The sequence below is a fragment of the Sus scrofa genome, chromosome 1, assembly GCF_000003025.6.
Source record: "Sus scrofa isolate TJ Tabasco breed Duroc chromosome 1, Sscrofa11.1, whole genome shotgun sequence".
NCBI lineage: Eukaryota > Metazoa > Chordata > Mammalia > Artiodactyla > Suidae > Sus > Sus scrofa.
Genome location: NC_010443.5, coordinates 186553261 through 186572052, shown reverse-complemented (window position 1 = coordinate 186572052; position 18792 = coordinate 186553261). Strand labels below are relative to the sequence as shown.

At 39.0% G+C, this 18792-nt stretch overlaps 1 long non-coding RNA gene across 1 annotated transcript in view; it reads right to left on the bottom strand.

Annotated features, from left to right (window-relative positions):
- Window positions 1-3766, bottom strand: part of LOC110262255 — a 144503-nt gene extending 140737 nt beyond the window's left edge. The window contains exon 1 of the long non-coding RNA XR_002347087.1: window positions 3322-3766. This is a non-coding gene — a long non-coding RNA (uncharacterized LOC110262255). The remainder of the gene's footprint in view (window positions 1-3321) is intronic.

The window sequence follows — 18792 nt, the reverse complement described above, 5'->3', positions numbered from 1 at the left end:
TTATAAACACTTTCTGTAGCTCCATACCAAAAAAGCAAACAATCCCATCAAAAAATGGACAGAAGATCTATACAGACAAGTCTCCAAAGAAGACATATGGATGGCCAAGAAACACATGAAAAGATGTTCAACATCTCTCATTATTAGAGAAATGCACATCAAAACCATGATGAGGTACCCCCTTACACCAGCCAGAATGGCCATCATCCAAAAGTCTACAAACGATAAGTGCTGGAGAGGGTGTGGAGAAAAAGGAACCCTAGTACACTGTTGGCGGGATTGCAAATTGGTGTAACCACTGTGGAAAGCAGTATGGAGATGCCTCAGAAAACAAAAAATAGAACTACCATTTGATCCAGCAATCCCACTCCTGGGCATCTATCCAGAGAAAACCATGACTTGCAAAGACACATGTACTCCAATGTTCATTGCAGCACTCTTTGCAATAGCCAAGACATGGAAACAACCTAAATGTCCATCGACAGAGATGTGGATAAAGAAGATGCAGTACATATACACAATGGAATATTACTCAGCCATTAAAAAGAATGAAGTACCAGCACTTTTAGCAACATGGATGGACCTAGAAACTATCATGCTAAGTGAAGTCAGCCATACAATGAGACACCAACATCAAATGCTTTCACTGACATGTGAAATCTGAAAAAAAGACAGACTGAAATTCTGCAGAACAGATGCTGACTCACAGACATTGAAAAACTTACGGTCTCCAGAGGAGACAGTTTGGGGGTTGGGGGATGTGCTTGGGCTGTGGGATGGAAATCCTGTGAAATCAGATTGTTATGATCATTATACAACTACAGATGTGATAAATTCATTTGAGCAATAAAAAAAAAAAAGTAGTTGTCTAGCCTCAACGCCCCTCCCACTGCACTCACCTATACTCATGCCCACTGCCCAGGCTCTAAGGAAAGAGGAATCACCTGAGTAAAGAAATCTGCTCTGAGTTTTGGTTCTGGCTCTCATGAGCTGAGACAGTGGTCAGTTCAAGCTTCTAGGTCACAAACACAAGGGCTGCCATTGAGGTCCATTGACCCTGGTCTAAGGGGCCCGTGCCTTCCATTAAGGGCACCTGGGCTGAAATCCTGAGGGAAGGAAGCTGATGGTGTTGGGAGGCATCAAAAGTAGCAGTTCAGGAGTTCCCGTCTTGGCACAGCGGCACAGCGGAAAGGAATCCAACTAGGAACCATGAGGTTGCAGGTTTGATCCATGGCCTCGCTCAGTGGGTTAAAGATCTTGCATTGCTATGAGCTGTTGTGTAGGTCACAGACGCGGCTTGGATCTAGCGTTGCTGCGGTGTAGGCCGGTGGCTACAGTCTGATTAGACCCCTAGCCTGGGAACCTCCGTATGCTGAGGGTGGGGCCCTAAAAGGACAAAAGACAAATAAAAAAAAAGTAGCAGTTCAGATCTGGAAGTGATGAGCTCTTGGTAATCCTCTGAAGGCAGATTGGTCCTTTCTCCTTGTGAAATCATCCAAATGGTCCTTTTTATTGTACAAATATAAAGTAAATAACCTCTATGAAATATTTCCATTTTAAAAGAGGGTCCTTGATTTAAATTTGCATGACCAAAACCAGGCAGCACTACAAGTAAACCCTTAATGTCATTTGACATTACTTGTGTGTACTTTTTTTTTAGGGCCACACCTGTGGCATATGGAGGTTCCCAGGCTGGGGGGGTGGGGGTTGCTAATTAGAGCTACAGCTGCCAGCCTACACCACAGCAACACTAGATTGGAGCCACATCTTCAACCTACACCACAGCTCATGGATCTTTAACCCACTGAGCAACGCCAGGGATCGAACACACAACCTCATGGTTCCTAGTCAGATTCGTTTCCACTGCACCACAAGGGGAACTCCTTGGCATTACTTTTGAGAGATTATAAAACAAGAGTAAAACCATTTGACAAAGTACATATCTCATGTACATGATTAATAAAACTAGACTGTGCAGCAGTAAGATCTTACATTCAGAATACAGGGGGGGAAAAAAAAACATAATCTGGTAACCACTTATACCCTCATTCTAAAAGACTATCTGTTGGTGCAAGATCCCTACCCTCAAGTGAAACCAATCAAATCACTCTCATTCCCCACCCCCACCCCCTGCCTGCCACAGTACATTAAGCACAGAGATATTAATTGCCTTAAAAATTGTATTCACCTTCATCACCAACCCTTATTTCTATATTCTGCTTTAATGTTCAAAGAATAAGTCTCTTAGTATGGAAGCTCCCAATATACATGAGTCCTAGTGTTAAGCTTAAACTCATCCATGACAGTGTCTCTCTTTTCTTGAAAAGCATCCCCCCTGGGAAGGGAAAACAAAGTCAAAACACAAGAGGTTGGCCCATATATGTTTACAGGATAAAGCACTGGCTTTAAAGACAAATGAGTTGAAACTCTTCATGGACACTTACTAGCTGTGGGATCATGGGCTCAGTTCAGACACTGTGTTTCCTTCTCCTCATCTGTGGAACTGTGATAATAAACCACCCCATCCACCTACCAGGAGTTTTTATGATGATTGCATGCAACATTCTTTGTGAAAGTACTCAGCAGAAATGATTAAATAAGTACAGTTTGCTTTCTTTATGCTGAAGAGCGTAATTTTTCCAGTCATCCCTCCTTGTGCCACAAGGAAAACTGAAGAAAGAAAACAAACTTGAACCGGCAATCATGGAGCACGTGGCCTCAATCTGTCTCTAGTCCCTTCTCAGGTTTAGTGAATAACAACACCAACCAACTAAACCCAAAGGCCTGAAGGCCTGCCAGTTGGAGTGGCACTCTGAGGGACACTGCAGCTCTAAGAGGCAGGCCAGGGCTCTGGCTTTGATGCCACCCCTTTCAGACACACTAGCACAGCTCTGACACATGAAAGTGCATGAACAAACTGACATATCTGTCCTGTAATTAACTGCAAGTGTTGGCAGGCAAGTTTCAACACACTGATTTGCTTACTGATTATGAAAGCTTTGCTGGGTGCTAATGACCAGTTCATCCTTACATAGGACCACCACTTCTAAGCTAGAACTTTCCTGGACTGGGGTGAAAACATGCTAAGCCAGTCTTTCTCGAGGTGTGATCCCTGGACTACCCGCTCCTGAACCGGCTGGGGAGCTCATTAAAAAGCAGACTTTCCCAGTGCTACTGAATCTGAATCTCTGGGTATGGGCCCAGGAATCTGCTTCAGTACACAGCAGTTTGCAAGCTCCTTCAAGCTTTGTCACCAGAAAAGCCCATGAACAATTCCTAGGAAATAAAAATAAAATCTGGGTAAGTAAGATAAAGTCTAACCTTTTTTTCCTTTGTGCTTCATCCAACTTTTCATGTTCAGAGAATGCCTCTTCCTGACACCTCGCACCCGGCCCTTCAGACCAGAGTTCCTCCAGTGAAAAATGCCCACAGTTCAGTTACAGCAATCGCAAGCAGAGCTGCTACACCAGGGACCACAAGCTGGAGCCTGAGCATTGATCTTGAGCCTGCGCATGTACCAGCCCCCCCACCCACCCCCCCGAACTCCACCCCCTCCACTCTCCACCCTGCCTATAAAGCAGCCCTGCCCACATCCTGAGGGCATGAGAAAAAGTGCTCTCAAGCAGGAGCTCTTGCCTCTGCTTTCTTTATCAAAAACAAAGCTTCCCTGTAGTTCCCAGTTCCCATCGTATTGCAGCGGAAACCAATCTAACTAGGATCCATGAGGACAGCAGGTTCAGTTCCTGGCCTCTCTCAGTGGGTTAAGGATCCAGCATTGCCGTGAGCTGTGGTGAAGGTCATAGACATGGCTAGGATCTGGCATTTGCTGTGGCCGTGGTATAGGAAGGCAGCTACAGCTCAGATTTGACCCCTAGCCTGCTGCCCCTTCGGCCCTAAAAATAAAAACTTTCCTTTGCTTCTGAACCAAAGAACTTGGTCTCCTTCTATTGGCACCGAGAGGCAGAAGGACACTTTTTGGGGTCTGATTTGGGAGGGTTGTTAACAGTTTGAGGAGTGGTTAAGCAAACTCACAATTATCATTCAAATTACTAAGGTTTCAAGGGCTAAATGTAATAAATAATACTTTAAATTAGAACAACATTAGGTATATTGAAAATTCCAAAACATTGTTTGTGATTTCTTTTAAATGAGTGCTATCTGAGAAAAATAAAATAAAGGAAAAATCTGATTTGGGGAATTTTACCTACATTAATCAGGCACATTGATGGTGATCAAATGGGGAGATCTGTCCACTTGGCAATAAAATGATTGACTTTAATGACTTCAGTTGGGTGTTAATCAGTCTCTGATAATAAGAATAGCACAGTAGATAATCACTTGAAGAGTCAATTGCCGGCTGTGATAATTGAATGTGAACCTTCACTTTGGGTTTTTACACATTTGTTTTGAACTTAGAATTGGATTTAAGTATGAGAAACATTAGACCGAGGAGAGCTCCCATTTCAGGCTTTATTAGAGAAAAAATATACCATCCCTTTCCCTTCCGTTTCCCTTAGTCAAGACCAAGAATTTAGCTGATGTTGCTAGCATGACAAGTGGGGCTGGAGCCAAAGAGGCAGCCTGTGTGTTTAGGACATTGTTTAAATGCAGGAGGATTGACCAACTAAGTAACTACACTGAGGTTAATGAAAGCCAGGTGTTGCAGTGCTGAAGGGCATTTCAAACACGTAAAAGAAGAGAAGATAAACCTTGGGTTGGCTTGGAATTAGAGGGGTCAATGTGAATTCATGGTTTTTTAACATAAAAGATAGTTGATAGGTAGATAGATAATTCATAGATGATAGGTATAGGGAAATGTGTCTATATATGTGAACGTGTGTGTGCACATACATATTTCCTAGCCTGCTGAGAAGAACTAATAGCAATGACACCCAGATCATAGTTTCTAAATTACATTATGCCCTAAAGGAACCAGGACTTTAAAGAAATGACTGATTCCAGGGCTGTGCCAGGGAAATGGCAGATGAGACCAGAACATTGTGTTATGCCAGAAAGTAAGGAGGTGCTCAAAACATGACGAGGCCATGTCAAAAGGAGATAGGAATCAGCTTGAGGGATCTAATAAATAATAAGAGTAACAGGGATTTCCCACTGTGGCACTGCGGGTTTAGGATGCCACATTGCCTCAGCCATGGCTTAGGAGGCAGTTGTGGCTCGAATTCAAACCCTGGCCCAGGAATTTCCATATGCCATGAGTATTTTCAGAAGAAGAAACTAAAAGTAATAGTAATAATAGTAGTAGTAATGGATAATAACACTTTGAATAAAATAGAAATCCCTGAGTCCATATTTATGCATATGAATTAATATATAAATTAATGAGGGGGAATGCAAAGTTCTTATGAGAAAATGTCAAAAAATAAATATAAAGGAGGAGTTCCCATCGTGGCGCAGCGGAAATAAATCTGACTAGGAACCATGAGGTTGTGGGTTCGATCCCTGGCCTCCCTCAGTGGGTTAAGGATTTGGCATTGCAGTGAGCTGTGTAGGTGGCAGATGCAGCTCGGATTTGGCTTTGCTGTGGCTGTGGTGTAGGCCGGCAGCAATAGCTCTGATTAAACCCCTAGCCTGGAAACCTCCATATGCCATGGGTGCAGCCCTAAAAAGTAATAAATAAATAAATAAATAAATAAATAAATAAATAAAAACAATGGAATTAGCGAATCACTATTGGGCAACTGTCGTGGCACTAATTGATTTAATCATGAGTTATCTATGGATGCTGAAACAAATAGGTAAAAATTTGATGAGCATACTATTTATATGTCTCAAAGCCTGTCTCCACAAAATACTTACTCAATGCTTATTCATAAACAAGTACATAATAGTTACTAACTTTGTGATAGAGTACCAGACAGACACCATTTTAACCCAGTGATACAATGAATATGAACAGTAATAGGACAAAGAAATATCATGTGCCTTCTGATATTAAATACTGAGAAGAACATATTACTTCTGTAGCGTTCCTGCCAGAAATGTGTCGTGTTCAATCTAATCAGACAAAACTAAGGTGAGGAACATTTTACAGAGTGAATTTTAAAAACTGTCAAAGTTGTAAAAGAAAAGGAAGGACCTGGGAACTCTTCTAGATTGAGAGAGAGACTAAAATAAGAGACAACTAACTACAACACATGATCCTAGATTGGATCTCAGACTTATAAAGTATATCAGGGGGTCATTATTGGGATAACTGGAAAATTTTTAGGGACATCACTTTATGGATTAGATGATAGCATTTTTCAACATTAATCTCCTATGCAGTGCAAGAGAGTCTTTATTTATAAGAAATACACATTTTATTAAGAGACAGGGGTTCCCACTGCGACACAGTGGGTTAAGAATCCAACAGCAGAGGCATGGGTTCAATCCCCAGTCAGGTGCAGTGGGTTTAAGGATCCAGCATTGCTGCAGCTGTGTCATAGGTGGAAGCTGAGGCTCAGATTCAATCCCTGGCCTGAGACCCTCCATGTGTCATGGGTGGGGCCATAAAATATGCATATAGAGGGACAATGAAGTGTCATGTCTTTGGCTTTCAAATGGTTTAGAAAAATATATATAGAGAGAGAAAAGAAATAATAAAGCAAAAGTTGTAAAATATTAATGTAGGGGAGAAAAAAAATTGTCCTCTATTTGCTTATGTTCTCTCCCTGAGGCTTGCAAATTAAACTGACAAAAGCGAGCTTAACAGGAGAAAAAGATTTATTCATATACACAGGAAAGGCAGGAAAAGAAGTGGCTGACTCATTAAATAGTTTATTTTTAAATTTTTTTTATTGTAGTTGATTTACAACGTTTTGTCAATTTCTGGGTCACAGCAAAATGACACAGTTATACATTTATATACATTCTTTTTCTCACATCATCCGCCTTCATGTTTCATCACAAGTGACTAGATATAATTCCCGGTGCCGTACAGCAGGATCTCATTCTTATCCATTCTAAATGATTTCAGTTAAAAGCTTATATACCTAACTTAGTAGGAGAAAGGAAAGGGGAGAAAAGGCTTTTCTGAGAAAAATAAATAGGTTTATTTAGGAAAGACAAGTGGGTTTCTAGAAAAACAATCGAAAGATAAAGTTAATGATAAAGTTTGTCTGTACAGGTGTGAATGGTCTTTTTGCCTCCATTGGGGCCATAAAACTCCTCTGGAGAAGAAATTGGGGGTAGACTTTATTCACACTCTTCCCTCTGGGAGTAGATCTGCCTCAAAGAGAGGATTTGTGGCAGCATTATTCCCCAGACATTGCTGCTTTTAGTTAGATATGGGAAGCTCCAAGAAGACTTCTTCTACATCTGTTGATTCTCAAATGTCTTGACCTTAAAATAATCTTGATTCAAACTCTGGGGTTTTGAGTGAGTCCCTACATTAACAAGTAGGAAATCTTACTGAAAGATGTATAGACGTTCTTCATACTCCTTTTTGCAAATTTTCTGTAAATTTTAAATTATTTGAAAATAAAAAGTTCTGGCGTTCCCTTTTGGTGCAGTGGGTTAAGGATCCAGTCTTGTCACTGCAGTGGCTCAGATCACTGCTGTGGCTTAGGTTGGATTCCTAGCCTGGAAACTTCCATATGCTGCAGGTGCAGCCAAAACAATGCAAAACAAAGTTTTAAAGGTATATACTTCCCATCCTCACAAATTGGAAATTTAATTTCCAAATATTGCCAGATCATTCATTTATTAAAGTTGCTAATCGGAGTTCCTGTCATGGCACAGTGGTTAACGAATCCAACTGGGAACCATGAGGTTGCGGGTTCGATCCCTGCCCTTGCTCAGTGGGTTAAGGATCCGGTGTTGCAGTGAGCTGTGGTGTAGGTTGCAGACGCGGCTTGGGTCCTGCGTTGCTGTGGCTCTGGCGTAGGCCGGCAGCTACAGCTCCGATTAGACCCCTAGCCTGGGTACCTCCATATGCCGCAGGAGCGGCCCGAGAAAAGGGAAAAAGACAAAAAAAAAAAAAAAAAAAAAAAAAAAAAAAAAAAAAGTTGTTAATCAACTACATCTGTTGATTAACTCTGAGGGATGGGTTAAATGTTAAAGGAAAGATTTCATTTCCATAAATAAATGAGTAGTTATCATCTATTCTTGATGAAGAGAGCCTGTAAGGAACACTGGTAACTCAGTCCAGATAGTATGGGGTATTATCCAGGCTCCTCAGGAAGAAATGCAGCCGTTTCTGTCAGACGGCAAATCTCAAACTGAGTGTACGATAATCACTCAGCCGAAGGCTCTGCTGACAACTGCCTGGGTTATAACCTATTGCAAAGATGACTTTGTGTCCACAGTTTGATTTCCTTGCCTACATTCTTAGAAACATAATGTTCAGATCTTCACGGTCCTTGCTTATCTATTTTGCAAAATGAAAGCTCTTATATTTTACAATAATAATAATACGAGCAACTAGCATGTACTACAGACTTAATCTGGGTCAAAACCTCTCCTCAATGTGTTATGTGCATTGTCATTTATCTCCCTTTCCCTATGAAATAGGGACCATTCTTACTCTCTTCTTTTTATAGATAAGGAAACAAGATGGTCTGAGTGATTCAAATCTCCAGGATCCCAAGCTTTTTAAGTGGTTGCATCAGACTTTTTTTTTAATTACTCAATGGATTTTATTACATTTATAGGTGAACAATAATCATCACAACCCAATTTTATAGCATTTCAATCCCAAACCCCCAGAGTATCCCCCCACCCTCTAAACTGTCTCCTTTGGAAACAGTAAGTTTTTCAAAGTCTGTGAGTCAGTATCTGTTCTGCAAAGAAGTTCATTGTGTCCCTTTTTTATATTACACATGTAAGTGATAGCATTTGATATTGGTGTCTCACTGTCTGACGGACTTCATTTAGCACGATAATTTCTAGGTCCTTCCACGTTGCTAAAAATGCTATTTCATTCCTTTTAATGGTCGAGTAATATTCCATTGTGTATATGTACTGAATCTTCTTTATCCACTCCTCTGTCAGTTGGCATTTAGGTTGTTTCCATGTCTTGGCTATTGCAAATAGTGCTGCAATGAACACTGGAGTACATGTACCTTTTCGAGTCATGGTTTTCTCTGGATAGATACCCAGGAGTGGGATTGCTGGATCAGATGGTAATTCTATTTTTAGTTTTCCCAGGAACTCCATACTGTTTTCCACAGTGGTTACACCAATTTACATTCCCACCAACAGTGTCTCCTCATTTCCCACCCCCACCCCCAGCCTCTGGCAACCACCACTCTTCTCTCTGCTTTTGTGAATTTGACTGTTGAAGTTTCCACATATAGTGGAGACCATGCAGTATTTGTCTCTCTATGTCATTCCCACATACAGGACTCCTCAGGTTGTAGAACATTATATCCAGACTCTGGTAGGCACATTTGACTCAAAGGTGACAGGATAGGGGTCAAGGTCCAAAAGGATCAGAGAATGGGTTCCGTAGACCAGCTGTCAGCCACTACAGTGTATTCTTATATTTGGGTTCTACCCTTTATTTACCAGAACCCAGAGAGCTGGACAGATTGATGCCTCAAGTGCCACCTCCAAGCTCCGCCCTTGGTGCCCCTGTGTGAGACAGACTCTGAATATTTTAGCACTAAATACTAATAATAGTAATAACAATAACAATAATAGTATCCATAAATTTAAGTACATTATATATAGCCCATGTCATTTAACAGTCACAAATGTATGGAGTAAATTTTATTATTCTTATTTTTCAGATGAGAAAATTGAAGCTTAAGGTATTTAAATAACCCATCCAAAGTCAAACACTGTCATGATTTGAACCCAAATCTCTCTGATTCCCAAGCAGTGCTTTTCTTCCTCAGACTTAGTTGAGCTGAGTCCTTACTTTGTGCTTCTTGAGAGCCTGGCAGCAGCTCTGGTCTTCCTGCCACAGCCTGCAGTGTCCCATCATTCCCTAGTGGGAAGAAATGCAAAGATGGCTAGTATTGAAGCTGTTTAGGAAGAGCACCTGTCCAAGTCTGTGACCCCTTCCAGCCACGCCGTGTGTGGCAAATGGAGTTCCCAGGAAAGCCAACTCTGAGATGGAGATCAGCAGGCAGGAGGTTTATTAGGAAGTACCCTCAGAACCAGGGTTGAGAGGAGAATGAAGCCAAGCTGAGCAGCAGCCTCCACGAAGGCTCAGCCAATCTTAGGGGGAATTCTGACACTGAAGTAGCTCTTTAGACTTGGGGTGAGAGAGCTAATCCTTTACATGCCCACGACTGCTAGACTTTGAACATGGGCTGTTCTGCGAAGGGGTGTAACACTGAGTAAAGCAGCTCTTTTTGGTTGAGGTACTTCCTGAAGGGAACTGACAGCTGAGGGCCTTCTGCCAGCAACACTCCCAGCGCTGGGGAAGATTAAGGTTTTCATTCCTGAAGGGTGACAGGATTATGTCAGAGGGATCTTTGCTTTTGCTACCTCTTCCAACAGACACACATGCTCGAGTGCATACACACACAATCCATGGCACAAATCAATGCCTTTTAGGTTTTTTTTTTTTTTTTTAAGAGGAGAAATAGAGAGATGCTGCAAATGGGTGATTATGGCCTGAAAAGAGAGAATTAGACTGCTGAAAAGATCCAGCCACATTTGTATCACTTGCATTGCCCAGTTTTAAAGTGCTTACAAGGAAGAGAACTTCTCCCTTGCTCCCTAGTTAACCTTTCAAAAAATACCTTCCATAACTCTGATTCACCATATATCTGAATGCTTATGTTTCCAAGCTCCCCATTTGAATTTGGGGACTTACACTACTCCAAGACTATCTGCTCCAAGGTAACTCCAGGGCCCCTTAGGCTTTCAGTTAGCACTTTCTCTTCCCTTCCTGGACTTCTGCTATCTTGCACCTCACAGGCTATTTGATGCTAAAGGAGAGGAGGTTTTCTTCCATGGTACCTGGTGCAATATCAGGCACATAGTAGGTGCTCAATAAGATCGTTCAGATGACTAAATGGTGTGTTCTGGTTGGGAACTTAATCATGTCTTCTGATGGGGCAACCTTTTATCACTCCCTCAGTGTTTGTGCCACATGGCTCCCCACTGACTACCCAAGGCACAGAGCCATTTTCCAGGAACTATGCTCAGACTTGGGACCAGAAGGATTAAGGTATTTCTCAAGCATCCCCAGGTATCCAAATGTATAATCTAGTAGTTAATTTAGTTAAATCCCTGAAATTTGAAAACAAAAAAGCAAAAGTGAGGCTCACACATTCAAAAGAGAATTCAGTACTTTGCAACTGAGCCAAAAATATGGTTGACTCACACATATGGTTGACAAAAGCCAACCATATCTCTTCCTTGGAAAAGGCAAACTAAATTTAGCCAAAAAAGCTACCTGTTTTTCAAAGGCGATGTAATGGTTTTTGCTGGCTGAGGGAAAAATAATAATATCCTTATAATATTTTTTAGAATTTTTGGAAAAATAAGATCATTCTGGGTTAGGACTCAGAAACCTTTATTTCAATCCACAAAATCTCTGCTAATATTCTTTCCCCTTCTTCTGCCTGTTTAAATAACCAGACTCTTGGCCCTTGCTGGATCCCCTCTGCTTCCGTCTATTTTTCTATACATAAAAAAGACGCTGTTTTCTGGCCTTGATTCTCGTTGTTGTCAGTAGGCTGCTTTCACTGAATAGGTGTGTTCATGTTCTTGGCTCTACAAGCACATTGATTTTATAGCTGAACTGGCAAGGTTCTATGGGTGGGGAAGGCAGAAGTGGCATATGAGATGGCCAAGGAATGTGAAAATTTAAACTACAGACTAGAAAAACTTCAAAATGTACACTGCACATTTTAAAAGCACTGCTGCTTATAAAGCACTGAAATTATTCCCTCATTACTGAGAGTATGTATAAGTAACATTAAAGCAAAATACGTGTTCAACGGCGTTATGTTTATAAAAACTAGTTCATTGGGTAAAATATATAAATTAGATTTCTCAATTTCCATAAAACTTTCTTGCTCAAATTCCCAGGTCTAATTTACAATTCAGGATTAATTGTATCTGGAATTATGTGTCTGAGGAGTTAAATGTTTGACACTGTGGGGGAAAAAAAATCTTTATATTCACAAAAAGTGCAGTAGGTCTATTTCTATTTGAAAAATGCAGGAAAATAAAACGGAAAGAAAAATTCTTGGGACCTTACTGATTCTGCAGAGTTTTTGAGTGGTCAACATCTCTGGCATCCTAAAAACCATCTCCGTATATCACACAGAGCTTCAGGTAGATCTATGAGCCCCAAAAAAGCCACTCACCTGTCTTTGTCTTCTTAGTGTCTAGCAAGCAGCCTGGCCCAGAGTAATTGTTTAAGGGATAACTGAATAGAGTTATTGCCTTGTGGCAGAAAATAACCTCTTATGACCTTATGATATAAAGGTAAAGAACATTAGAAGAAGATGTATATTTCATGAAAAATGTAGGGTCCAAAGGAGAAGCGGGGGAGGGAAACACATAGAGATTAATTGTGTGCCAATAACAACTTTGATGCCCTTGATGGCTTTAAGCCTGAAAACTTTGTTGTGCACCTTTAAAAGCATTCTGTATCAATTAATGCATTTATGAAATAAGCACTTACTTTATGCCTACTATGTTCCAGGCACTATTCTACTTTTATTTTTATTTATTTATTTTGCTTTTTAGCAGCTGAAGCATATGGAGATTCCCAGGCTAAGGGTTAAATCGGAGCTATGGCTGCACAGCCACAGAGCAACGGGATCCGAGCCATGTCTTCGAACTACACCACAGCTCACAGCAAAGCCAGATCCCTAACCACTGAGAGAGGCTGGGGATAGATCCCGCAACCTCATGGTTCCCAGTTGGATTCGTTTCCGCTGTGCCACAACGGAACTCCTCCAGGCACTGTCTTAGGCAGTGATTAAATACAGCCATGAACAAATTCTCTACTGTCATGGAATTACCCTCCAGTGGAATCCACATTCCCTACCCTGAAAGGGAAGTATTTACACCATTTTTATGAGCAGAACAAAAAGGTTCTACACATAAAAGATTCTAGAACAAAGGTTGGAGTTCCCTGGTGACACAGTGGGTTAAGGATCCAGTGTTGTCACTCTGATTGTTGCTGTGGTGCAGGTTCCATCCCTGGCCCGGGAACTTCCACATATGGTGGACATGGCCAAAAAAAAAAAAAAAAAAAGGAAAAGAAAAGAAATAACAAACGTTTTCTCTCATAGAGCTCTTCCTCCCCGTCCAGTGTTTTAAGTGGCATTGGTTTTGCATATAATTATTTTACTTTATTTGAAGGAAGCTCTACAGACCAAATTAATTATTTAACATTGTATCACCAACAGGTGATACTCTAATTAAAGCAACTTTTTGCCACCAGGAAAAGGGTCTATTATATATATATATATATTTATACATATATACCCATTATATACATATATATACATACACATGTATACACACATATATACAAAAAGTAATTTCCTGTTTGATTTTTGTAGGCTTAGCACTTTAAAGAGAATACTAACATAACCTGACTTGGCAGTGTTTTTAGTATACCTACATAGTTTAATTAGACTTCAAACTTGATTAATAATCTGGTAGGTTTTTTTTCCCCCTATGAACCCTTTCCCTTAGAAAAAGTATTTCCATTGGATTATTTGAAATTAGACAAAGTAAAAGTTTACTGGAAATATGGCAAAAGTTACATGATAAAACACAATGTTTAGAAAATGTTAAATATAAATGAATTACATAAAAGGATTCAATTTTCATAGGACAATATGTTTAGAAAGTTTGTTTTTAAAGAAGAAATCAATTTCAGTGATTGATATTCTTGAACGATATAATAGACCTAATTATTAGAAACCAATTAGATGTTAAGAAAACCACTTAATTCTAAATCCTTTAATGGATTTTACAAATTAGACCTATTAAACATTTTAAGAGAGCATTTAAATTTCATGGTGAATCAAACAGCTGCATTTATAGAATTGAGTAGGATTCATTAAAGTTTTAATTTTATCCAACAGAATTAAATACATTGGATTCTATTCTCTTTGGGTTTCATCAAGCATGGAGTATGATGGGAAGAAAACTAGAAGACTCAGACCTGGGTTTAGGCCTCACCATTGCTTTGTGACCTTAGACAGAGAGTGTCATTTAAGCACTTTGAGCATTAATGTTTCCATCTCGAAAGATCTAAAGATTGAGTAAAAGCAGCTGAAACTGCTCTGAAAACTGTCAGAAGGCAATCTCATTGTATGCTATTTATTATCATTCTACTGCCTTCCATTGTCAAATGAAGAATTTTAACCATAGGTCTCTCCACTCCAAGCTGAGAGGATCCCAGTGACAAGCATCCTACAATCAGGCCAGACCACAGTGACCCTCTACTCAGTGGGCTGGGCAAAGATGTCCAAGTGTTCTGCATCTATGGTCAGGTGCAAAATTGGGCTCCCTAGTTTGAGAACAATTCTGTAGCTCATACTCTACATCAGATCCTTCCTGATTTTATGCATTAATGGCAACTCTAGTCAGCCATGTGATTAAATGTTTATTTATAAATTCAGATGATGGCTGTAATGAATTTATCTGAATTATTTCTCTATTGATCTCTTTTTTGATCACAATATTGGGGTGTTAGAATACACTGCTGTCCTTATCCTTCCCCACCTTCCTTTCTTCCAAAAGAAAAAACCTTCTCCTGCTTAACAATCTCTATCAAAAATCTTTGCTTATGGGAGTTCCCATCGTGGTGCAGCAGAAAACAAATCCAACTAGGAACCACAAGGTTGTGGGTTTGATCCCTGGCCTCGCTCAGTGGGTTAAGGATCCGGCGTTGCTGTGAGCTATGGTGTAGGTCAAAGATGCAGCTTGGATCTGGTGGTGTTGTGGCTGTGGTGTAGGCTGGCAGCTGTAGCTCCAACTGGACTCCTAGCCTGGGAACCTCCATATGCCGCGGGTGCAGCCCTAAAAAGGACAAAAGACCCCCCCAAAAAAATTGTTTATATTACCACCTATTGTTTCTTTTCTGCTCAATTATCTTTCCTACTATGCTTCGCTGATTATATTTCAAAAATCGAACTTCTTTTAAGTCATTTGCCACTGTTGGCAAATGCACCGTATTTATCTACTCCATTTTCCCCCAATAAACATTTGTGTCTTATTATGCCTATAAGAAGACACTGGGTATTTGGGATATGCAAGACACAGCCTTCTATTTTCAACTTCACCTCTATTTTTCCATTTACTTCTTTCCTTTAATCATCTGTGCCTCCAAATTCATCTACTGTCCTGTAACAGAAATCTTCCCTCTTTGAAAGAGTAACCTCCTCTGTATTCATTATATTTACCTTACTTCTTGTGCATCTCAACACTGCTACTAAAAATAATTTCCTAGAAGCCAGAGCACTAATAACAGTTATATGATGATGAAGGATGTATGTGTGTGTGATGATATTGTGATTTTGTTTTCTAAAAATTGCAACTTACCAATTAAGTACTAAAATATTTATAGGTAAAATATAATCTTTAGGATTTGTTTTGAAAATACTGCAAGAAGGGAAAATGGGGAATGGAGAGATCCAGATTGGCCACAGGTATTGGGCCTGGTTGCTAAGTACATGGAAAGATCATTACACTCTTCAGTTTACCTATTTTAATACTCTCCACAATAGAGATGAAGTTTTTCTCTTCACTTGCTACTCTCATAAGAGCTAATATAATATGTAGATGCCTTGTAAATGGTACTACAAAACCCAATACCAAAGTACAAAATTACTATATACTACCGTGGTATATATAAATACCATATTATATATATATATACATATATATAAATAATAGCTATCATTAATTATTTACTATGTACTATGTTAAGGTGAATTCACATAAATTATCCATTTATTCTTCACACGAAGCTTATCAAGCAGTTATCACTAAAGCCTCAGAAAGATTAAGAAACTTGCTCAGTATCATCAGGATGGAAACAAACACCCTGAATGCTCATTATCCAAGTTCCAAAAATAAAGAAAATAATTATTCTCACAATAACTCAAACACGATACTCACATCCATATTGATGTACTTCTTTTCAAATTATCATAAGCTATCAAGTAGATGTGGCCAAAGACAAGGTTGAAATCAATTTACATTCACCTAGTTAAGTCAATATTTGGTGGACTTACAAATTTTATTTTATTAGCATTCACAATAAAAATCAAGTATAACGCTAGCTGACTGTTCAGAGTCACTGTTTACAGTCATGATTGGAGAGGGAGGTAGCAAAGTCTAAGGCAGCAGGTTTAGCTTTAAGGCAGCAGCTTCAGCTCCCTTAAAATGATCAATAAACATGTAAAAATCACAGGATATCTGGCCTTACAGATGATAGTGATCAATCCCCTACATTAGGGTATTGAACCCTAAGCAATTCACAAACATACATTAAATTTAGTGACTGCTTTATATATCAGCTTTTAAGTTTCATACAATTATAGATTTTAATGAAGCACAGTTCCGTAAAGCTCTCAATATAGTTTCCTATGGAACTGGTGCATTTCCTAGAAACAACATGCAATTTTACAAATTTTTACTACTGGATTAACTAAAACATTGAAGATATTTTCCTTTGAAAAATATTTAAATTCCAGGAGATAAAACTTAAGAATGCCTATTTAAGGGGGCAAAATTTTTTTCAGTTCGTGCAACCTGCTGACTTTTTAAAAGGGTGAGTTTCTTTGGCATGAAAGGACAACATAAGAGACATACAAATCTTTGCAGTCATAAATGAACAAATGAGAGCACACACTTCCTGGAACACAAATCTCACTAAAGATTGTTTACTTAAAAAAAAAAAAGACAAATAAAAACAAAACAAAACAAGAAAACCTCAGTCAAGGGGACCAGAAGTAGCTAAGTTTTAAGAAATCGCAAATTAATTCACTGTGTAACAAATCCAGTAACAATGTCATTATACAATTTGTTTAAAAGCCAGGTATTTCTTCTAGTATATGATAAATTATTTTACTTACAAAAACATACATACAGATTCTCAGGAAATTGAGGTATTAGAAAATTGATAAATTCATACAGCAAAGAGGTAGTCATGAAAATCCACCATCAACTAAAAATGAGCATATTTCTTAGATTAAAAAAAAAACAAACAAAAAAAACCTTACATCACAACTCCAACCCCTCCACTGTTTACATTTCTTTAGTAGAAGATAATTTTGGCACTTTGGTGGTCTTTGTTAGTCCTGGATCCTTTTCATACGAAAATTGAACACGGATATCAACAGAATGTGTGCCTTGAGTTCTTTTCCCAGCAGTGCTCCCAGGCCCTACCTAGCAAGCCTAGCATGCCCTTTGGCCAAGTGCTTCCCATCTCCACTCCTGCTCTTCTGATGTACTAGATGATCTGCTAGAATCAAGGGTGACAGACACACTAGCCAGAGAACACAGCAAAATTAATCTGGTTCTCTCAGAAACAAAGGCACTTGCCTTTGTATTGACACTAATGAATCTTATAGAATTTTAAAAAGTATTAACATGGTAAGCCTCCATGTTTGTTTAACCACTGGTAAAATGGAGAAATGACCATTCTCAGAGGTGAAATGATTTCAAATTCATCTAAAATGAGAAGTTATTAGGCTTTAATGGTATAAAATGTTTTAATGCTAAAAAGATGACAGTCTCATCAGAAACCAATTTTTGGCACTTGAAATCTGCATATCTCTGCAACCCAAAGAACTTCCAGATAATAAAAACAGAAAGGGCTTAGCTTTTCTCAGAAGGGCTACATCACAACAGCTGCATGAAGAGAGGTGGTGACAGACACTGTTTTAATGAAATAGTCAACATAAATACTGTAGCTATACTTTTCATAGAGTATACTGTTCAAAGGCAATTTTTAATCCTGATCCTTCTATTTCGTTCAATACATAGTCCAGTCTTAAAAAAGTCTTTCCAAAAAATGCTTTCAATTATTACTGCCTAAATATTAAGCTAGCTACCCTGTATGGGAGCCATTAACCACATGCGGCTGTTAAAATTTCAATTAATTAAAATTAAAAATTCAGTTCTTCATACTAGCCTCTCTTAACGGCTCAGTAGCTACATGTGACTAGGCTACCATATTGGAGAACACATTTCTATCATAAAAAGTGCTATTGGATAGCACTGATCTGAAGAAAGTGCAATGTGCTACATGCTTATGAAATTTTTTAAACTCATTTTCTTAAAAGTTGTTTAAACGCATCACAATATCTCCAGGCTACAGATTATTACTGATCTCTGCTCACATGTGCGAAAGAATATCAACTTTCTGGTTTTTATTTAGACAATGTATGAAGTATTAAGTTCCATATATAGGGCCTAAGTAAAACATGAACTCAGATATTTTCACTACATGACTATAAAAAAAACATAGTGAGGATTTGGCATGCATGATGCAAGTAATTTAGCAGTCATGATTAAAAGAGATCTCTTCTTCCACTAATATACGTAATATTAAAATGTGAAAGGATGCGTAACTACCATTTAAAGCTTCTCACAAGAATGGGGAAAAAAGCCTTTAGATAGTGCTCTATTTTACTTTGGTCTTACCAAGGTGAAAAAACATTACTTCAGTATAAACCAAAAAAAAGTAAATTAAAATAAAAACCGTCTTAGGAATAAATTGCTACGGAACAAAGACAAAAAAGAGGTTTTGGTTCAATGCACGCAAAAATGCTCTCATTTGTATTCACAGATGATATATGAGCTGACTAACTTTGAATACTTTTAGGAAAATCAAGTTCATGTTGTCATTTT